Below are 7,945 nucleotides of genomic sequence, written 5' to 3' on the forward strand. Positions count from 1 at the left end.
TTGTTTGCAGTGAACTATCTTCACAGCTACTAAACATTTATTAATGAATACAATGTAGAGCGTCATTGAAACTCAATAAATTTGTATGCATAGTATGCAGGTGACTAGAATGATTACAACATTAATATTTAAAAATGTGAACCTGAGAGACATATAAGGCAATTCATCAAAGAAAAGAGAAATAATAGGAAATTGTTTAAGTACACAAGGCCAGTGAAGTCGAGTAAGGCCTCAAACAGAGGATAAAGATAGTTAATTGACAAGTGAGACAGACATTCCAAAACTATTGAAAGTGCCACTGTAACAGGGTCTGCACCCACCTCTCGCAAGTGCCCACTGTTTGGGTGTATCCGCAGTCTTTAAACCAGTCCCAGCCTGCTTTTGGGCTGCACCCCCAGTGCTGCCTGCTTGGAGGACCTCTCTATTGCTCCTTACCTGGGAGGAGTGTGGCAGGACCCTGAGGCCTCCAGCAGGGGGACCTTGGGCCTAGTCCATCCCATCACACTTCTCCCCTCCCCGACAGGATTGGGGTGGTAGTTCTGTAGAGAGTAGTTTTGCCATGCATTAGCAGGGTCTTCTCCCTCCAAGACTTCTCTGTCTGGAGGGCTATTAGTTATAGTCTCTCTGTTCCCTGATCATAGGCGCTGACTTCCTCTGTTCCCGGGGGGTGCTCGACCCTCAATCCACCCCAGGCCTCGCCCCCACTCCATCCCTTCCACCAGCCCTCACCCCAGCCCCGCCTCTTCTTGCCTCCTCCTGCACACTGCTGAACAGCCGATTGCAGTGGGCGGGAGGCACTGGGAGAAAGAGGGGAGGTGCAACCTGCGGGGCTGCCAGTGGATGCTGAGCAATCGCTATTTTTTTTTCATGGGTGCTCCAGCCCCGGAGCACCCCCAGAGTCAGTGCCTATGGCCCTGATCTAGCACAGTCCTTTTCTCTTGGGCCTCTTCACCTTGAGAGTCTGTATTACTCCTTGCCCCTTTCAGTCAGGTCTCCCTTCTCCAGACCTCACTGTCTGGAGAGCTTCTAGACAGGCTTTGCCCTTTGTGTGCAATTTAAAGGCTTTTGCCATTCACTCCAGAGGTAGCCAAATTTGTGTGACAGGGGACATGATTCCTGCACTTTCACCTCCTGGGCTTTGGGGTCTTTGTAGGCCAAGCCTCTAACTGTGTTTCATAACCGTACATCGTATGGAGCAAGCACTCTTTTTCCTCCTCGGTGAACTGGAGCTTTTCAGTCAGCTGCTCATTCTTGAACTTGAGATCCTCCACTTGCTTTTCTGCTGCCTCCAATCGCTTCCCCATGTCATCCTCTCTTAGGAGGGAGCTCATAAAATCCACATGCACTGTTCCCTTCCCTATCCTCACCCTTCTCTTTTGCCTCTTCCAGCTGGGACAAACCTGTCTGGGCCTCTGTGCTAGTTAACACACTGGGTATTTTAGCCTGAGTTCCCCCAGTGTTCTGCTTGATCCTGAACTCTGTCTGGGTCCCTGCTGTACTCTGCTGGGCCCAGGCCTTTGCCTGGGTTTCTATTGTATCCGGTTGTACCCACTGAGCCTTCTCCCTCTGGGCCTGGGCCAATACTGCCTATAAAGCCTCTGCCCCTTGGTTTCCACCTCTACCCAAGCCAATTCCTTCTCTACCCGGACCGGCTGGCTTATAATTTTTTCTCTGGAGATGTTAGCCTCATCCAACTCTAGCTGTCACTTCCTCACCAGGTTCCTCACATTTGGGGAATTCTGGTCTCACTTCTGGACTCTTATCTGGGGTGTCCTTACCCTGCTTCTCCCACTGAGACCAGCTGGAAATGCCTTACCTAGCTCTGTGCCCCTCCTGGTAGGACCTTCAGGAATTGCTTTAGGACCACCTAAGCCAGGTGCTTGTCCACCTAGCTGGTTTCTGGGCAAAGCCAGCATGTCGCCAGGTCTCGCAACTTCTGGGCCATTACCTGTGGTCGTGCCCTAGCCAATCCAAAATGTCTGCCTTCACCACAGGGTAGGAACTTGCCTGCTCATTGCTTACCACCCAGAAAGCCACCTGTGCTTCACTCATCAGGAATAGTGTTATATGGATTGCCCAAATTGACTCTTCCAAGGCTGCTACCTTGGCTACCCACTCAAAAGTCCAGAAAAAGACCTCAAGGTCCTCATCTGGTCCGGGCTTCGCTAGGCCCGGAGCGAACTGACCACCAGTTCCATCACCAACTGGGTCCTGGGGTGTGGTGTGACCCAACCGCCTTTGTATCCACTTCTGCTGGTTGGAGTGGATCTCCTTCCACCGTTGCTGCGCCACAGACTGGGCCTCCTGTTGCCTCTGCAGATTCTCCATTACTTGCATCAGCAGGGTCTGGGGCCACTGCTGCTGTTCCTGCTGCATAGCTGCCTCCTGCTGCTACTGGCCTGCTACCAACAGGCGGACCACCTCTTCCATGGACGTGCCCCTTGGTGATCATGGATCGGTCTGAAGGATCCCCACTTCTGGTACCTAATGTAATGGGGTTGGAACCCACTTCTTGAGAGCGCCCCCTCTGGTTGGGTGTGTCTGCAGTATTTAAACCAGTTCCAGCCCTGCCTTCGGGCCATACCCCCTCACCCAGGGCTGCCTGCTTGGAGGGCCTCTCCACTTCCCCATACCTGGGATGAGTGTGGCAGGATCCTGAGGCCTCCAGCGGGGGGGCCTCTAGACCTAGTCCACCCCATAACAGCCACTTTCAAAGTTGGTAAGCCTAAAATATTACCAAGACTCCATTTTACCTTAGGACTAGCTCTTATTCTCTAGTCCTACAGATATTTTTCAGCAAATACTTAGTTTTTGCAGGATTTCTTAGTCCCATGTATTTTTAATTATTTCTGCATTGCACCTTTGTGAACATACCCAGGCAAGAACAAAGGAAACCAAAACCAACATATAAAAAACCTGATAAGGTTGATGGGTCTAAAAGTTAACCTACATATTCTTTCCACTGAGGAATTTCTTACTCTAAGACTGATGATTATGAAACAGAGAGTAAATTGGTGCACATAATGTGTCTTAAAAATATCAATTTTTGAGAAAATACTGAAAACAAGTATCAGACAAAATAAAATAGCTAGAACGTTAACTATGATTTGGGTGTGCATGAAAAAGATTTACAGTACCTCTCTGTCTATGATAACGCAAAGAGGGATTATGTCTAACAAACCTGAACATTTTTGTATAGTAAAAAGTATTGATGGTGGAAGCATCAAATGTAATTTATCTGGACATGCCAAATGCTCTATCTACAGAACATACAAAAATGTAATCTACAGGCCAGTAAGGATAATGCACAGGAGAGTATGTGCTGCCTAAAGAGATAAAAAAAAAATGTAGCTCAGATATTGAGCAAGGAACTTGAGTAAAGAAGTTTCAGATACTGTGAAGTGACCAAAGAATATTACAGGGATCAGCATTAGGACTGATTTGGTTAATATTGTAGTGTTAGGTAATGAACTAGGAGGAGGAATGTATAAGAAGATGGAAAAAATTGTTTATAGAATTTGGAGGAATGCAAGCGTGGAGGGTAGCAAGTTGAAGAAAAAGCAACAGAAAGGTGGTTTAGTCAAATCAAAACAGAAAATTTCCAGGGTAACAGATCCAGGGATAAAAAATATGAAAAAGGAAAATATTTCAACAATCAAATAATACCAGATAGGTTTTTTGGATGGAAAGGACAAACAATATGAAGGCGATTAGAATAAATATTTAAAGGCATGAGAGAGTTTGATAGGGCAAATATTCTAGAATATGTAAACAGAACTAGTGTTGGGATAGTTATTCTTTCACTATGTATTGGACTAGTGAGGTAATATTTGAAAAACTCTCTGCAGTCTAGTTTCCTTATTACAAATGAAGGCAATCAGCATTCCAGAACTGTACACACACATACACAAGAATCATAGTGGCTGTGTTCATATGTTTGTGTAGGGTGGAGTTATGTATTCCACGTACTGCAATATGATATTGAGAACAAATCCAGTTGTCGGTTAATACAGGTACAACAAAGTAGAATCTGTACAAAAGGTCAGTTTCAGCTATAAACTACAGTGGTTAACATTATAAACAAATACTCCCTTAAACAAATAGCATCAGAATTGCTTTCTTCACTTTATTTGTTCCAGCTAATCAAGTCTTCTGAGCAGGTAGAGTGTAAATTATCTGTTCTGTTAATGGGTCCAAAAACTGCAAGGATCTACCAAGTAGTTTATCTTAGATAAATTATATGCTTTAGCAACCTATATATCTTGCCACCGCTTTCAGATTTTTGTGTGAGAGAAAGGATGGATGACTTTATCCTAGATATTTATTTTATATTCCTGTCCATTTGAGACAAAATGTAGACCACTCAACATACCTTTACACCTGCTGAGGTCCAAGTGTGGAATATACAAAGACTTGAATGAAGGACTTGCTGGCACCCTGTCCAGAGTTTGATGGCTTCTAGAGATGATGAGTAAGTGTCTCTTTGCCTGTTTAGGTAGTGCATTGCAGATGTGTTGACTGTCAGGATCTGCACTGTTGAAACTCATAGGATGGGTAGTGTTGCCACAGAAGCTAGCCAGATGTCTCTGAGTTGCAGGAACTTCATGTGAACTCTCATAAATTCTGGAGACCAGGTCCCCTGAATTTGTAGGTGACCCAAGTGGGCTCCCCAACCTGTGGCTGATACATTTGTGATGAATGTACTTGTTGGGGAAGGGAAAGCAAATGGTACTCCTCCTTACGAGTTCTTGGGTTCTAGCCACCAGACCAGCTCAACAAGGACATAAGATGGCACTAAGATCATCCTCTCTGTCTGGCAATTTGCAGGAGACTAGACCAACTACAGCTGCAGGGGCCACAGGTAAAGTTTGGCAAATGGCATCACATATAAGCCTGCTGACATATGTCCCAACACCTCAGCAAGTCACTTCCATGGTCAGATATGATTTTATCCCAAGTAGCACTAATTGCAACAAGAGGAATCTCTGTTCAGGCAGGTTTGCTCTCTCTGAGCTGGCATCACCCATGAGGATGAGAATGTATTCCAGGCATGTCACTGTGTCCTGCTGGGATCTGCTTTTGATGAGCCAATCATCCAGGTAAGGGTAGATGTGGAAGCTTTATCATCTCAGGTGCGCAGCTACCATAGCTAGGCATTTCACAAAGATTCTCAAGTGCTGTGGAAAGTCCAAATGGCAGTACCTTGTACTGAGTGATTTGGCCCCACTGTGGGCCAGGTGGATGACAATTTGAAAGTATGCATCCTACAAACTAAGAGCCATGAACCAGTCTTGAGCAGCAGAATGGAATCATGGGGGCAAGAGTTACCATGATAAATTTGAGGCAGCATTTGTATTTGTTCAATCTCCTCAGATCTAGGATAGGATGAAAAAAAAACTTTTTTCTTTGGAATTCAGAAGTATCAGGAGTAAAAGCCTCTTCTCCTTTATTCCTGAGATACCTCTTCTATGGATCCAAATGAAGCAATAAGGCCACTTCTTTCTGTAATAGGATCTCTTGTGAGAAGTCTGTAAAGAGGGATTGGGAAAGGGGGGAGATAGGAGGTGGAAATGAATAGAGTAGCACTGGGCAATGATGTTCAACACCCATTTGTTTGATATGATAGTGGAGCTAGTCTAGTGGAAAGGGACAAAGTGGTTCCTGAAGATGGTAGCAGACTTTATATTGGTTACGATGTGACTCCTCCCACCAAACCTGCTGCTTCTGAGATGGTGCCAGATGTTTGATGGAAGAGGATGAGGAGGAGAAATATCTCCTGGAGTATTGGGGAACTTTTACGTGCGGGTACTCTTGCCACCTACTGTTCTGCTGCTAAAGAGCTCCATCAAAGGGCAGGTCCTCTGTAGTTGCTTGCCCCTCCTTTGGAATGTGTGATGCCAGGAGCCATGAAGAACTCCTCATGTTAGCTCTGGTCATTGACTTGCGACCATGTCTGATGCATCCATGGCCACTTGCAATGCCATCTGGCCCTCTTTTATTGTCTCTTTCAGTTCCTACCTATTCTTCTGTGGAATTTTGGACCGTAAGGGAATTACTTTTTCTCAAGTGAGGAAGCTACATTTTCTGAACAGGGCCTGGTAGTTCCCAATGCTGAGGAACACACTTTGCACCCAAAGAGGTACAGGTCCCTTTTCCTTCGAGGCGCTTTTTGTGGACCTGTACTTCTCTTGCACCGAGGACACCATTGGATACCCTAGACACATCTGGTACCACTTTTCCACTCATTTAGATGTGAGGAGGCAGAGTGGCAGAGGTGTGCCATAGTTCCTTGCCAATTCAAACATGCCCTCATTGATTGGGAGGGTGATCCTGGCCAGCATTATAAAGCTCAGTATGTCAAAGAGCTTGTGGGACTTTTCTTGGATTACTGTGGTTTCAGTGCCCAGTGTCTCTACACTCTGGGACAGGAGGCCCTAGAAAGCTTTGAGGTCATCAACTGCCAGTGCCAGGGCCAGTGCACTGCCTCATCTGACAACAGTGATGATTCCTTCAGGGGAGATTGAGGTTGCTGCTGTCCCTCCATTGTTATCTGCTCCTGAAGTTTGACATCCGACTCTTGAATAAGTGGCTTGGCTAAAGATGTCACTGAGGAGCAGGTAGTTCTCTTCTTTGACATAGGGGAGTTGGGATCTGACACTATGACATATGTGATGATGGTCCCCAGTGTGACCAAGGCTGCATGTTGTAAAGGTTGAGGTTGGCTGGCCCAGTGCCACTCACATCTTGCTTAAGGTGGGGCCAGGAACTGGTGGCCTCTGGCACCTTCCCCGGGGTCACTCTGAAAAGGTATGGGAGAGGGCAGAGTGGGCGGAGCTAGGAAGCTCTGAGCCCACCCCTCAGAGGGTCAGGTGGTGACCCGGAAGTATAAAGGCCGACCCTCAGAGCTCAGTAAGGCCACAGCCACCGGAGAAGCTAAACGCCTCCCATCTATCCTGTGACTGAGAGAACCCCGCGGCCCAAGGCGGACGCCAGGACTGGCCGGGCCTGACCTGCACCCGCTACCCGGAGGAGGAGTTGCCAGACCTGCCCTGTGCCTGCTACCCGGAGGAGGAGTTGCTGGGCCTGCCACTCGCCCACTATCCCGAGGAGCCCAGAGGACAACACTCTGACCCAGGTACCACCCAGGGGGAGTCTGGAAGTATCCCAGGGGCAGCTGACCCTAGTCTGGCTGCAGCACTGCCAGAGCCCATGTCAGTGTGTTGTGGCCAGGATCCCCACTGACTTAGCAGCGGGTCTTCTGCTGCTGCTAGGGCCCCGGGCTGGGACGCAGTGGAGTGGGAGGGCCTGTGTCCCCCCTGCCACCCAACTCATGGGTGGCCGTCTCCCCCTCTCCCAGGCCTGCGAAGGCTTGGGCCTACTGTTTTTGCTCAGCCTTGCATGAGGGCCTGAGCACCAGAATCCTTGTTGCCCTGCCTTGACCCAGGGCTGGGCTTACGATGTTTGTTCCAGTACCACAAGGGCTGCCAAGGAAGACCCCGCGGCCAGACTAATTCCCCCAAATATCAACTGTGCGTAGGGAGCTAGTGTGGCTCCCTGCCGCCCAGAGGGGGTTGAGCCCTGGCAAACCCTTGTACAGTGCTCTGTTTGGCTTTCCTTTGCATTTTCACTCTTTGGTCTCATGGATGCTGGGGTAATATCTTTGTTGTTATATACTGTGTGGAATAAATGTTTACATTAGAAAGTGCTGAAGGATTTGCTAATCTGCTGGGGTCACTGCTCATGTAGTCAGTGATGAAGCCATCGGTGTCAAGGTTGTTGGTGTTGATATTGTTGAGGTCTTCTTTGAGATCCCGGAATATAGTGCCTGCTTGAGGCAGGGCTGGCTCCAGGCACCACCTTATCAAGCAGGTGCCTGGGGCGGCAACTCTGGAGCAGGGCGGCACTTTCAGCTATTTGGCAGCAATTCGGCGGAGGGTCCCTCACT

Source organism: Gopherus flavomarginatus, chromosome 2 (genome assembly GCF_025201925.1).
Source record: "Gopherus flavomarginatus isolate rGopFla2 chromosome 2, rGopFla2.mat.asm, whole genome shotgun sequence".
Classification (NCBI taxonomy): Eukaryota; Metazoa; Chordata; order Testudines; family Testudinidae; genus Gopherus; species Gopherus flavomarginatus.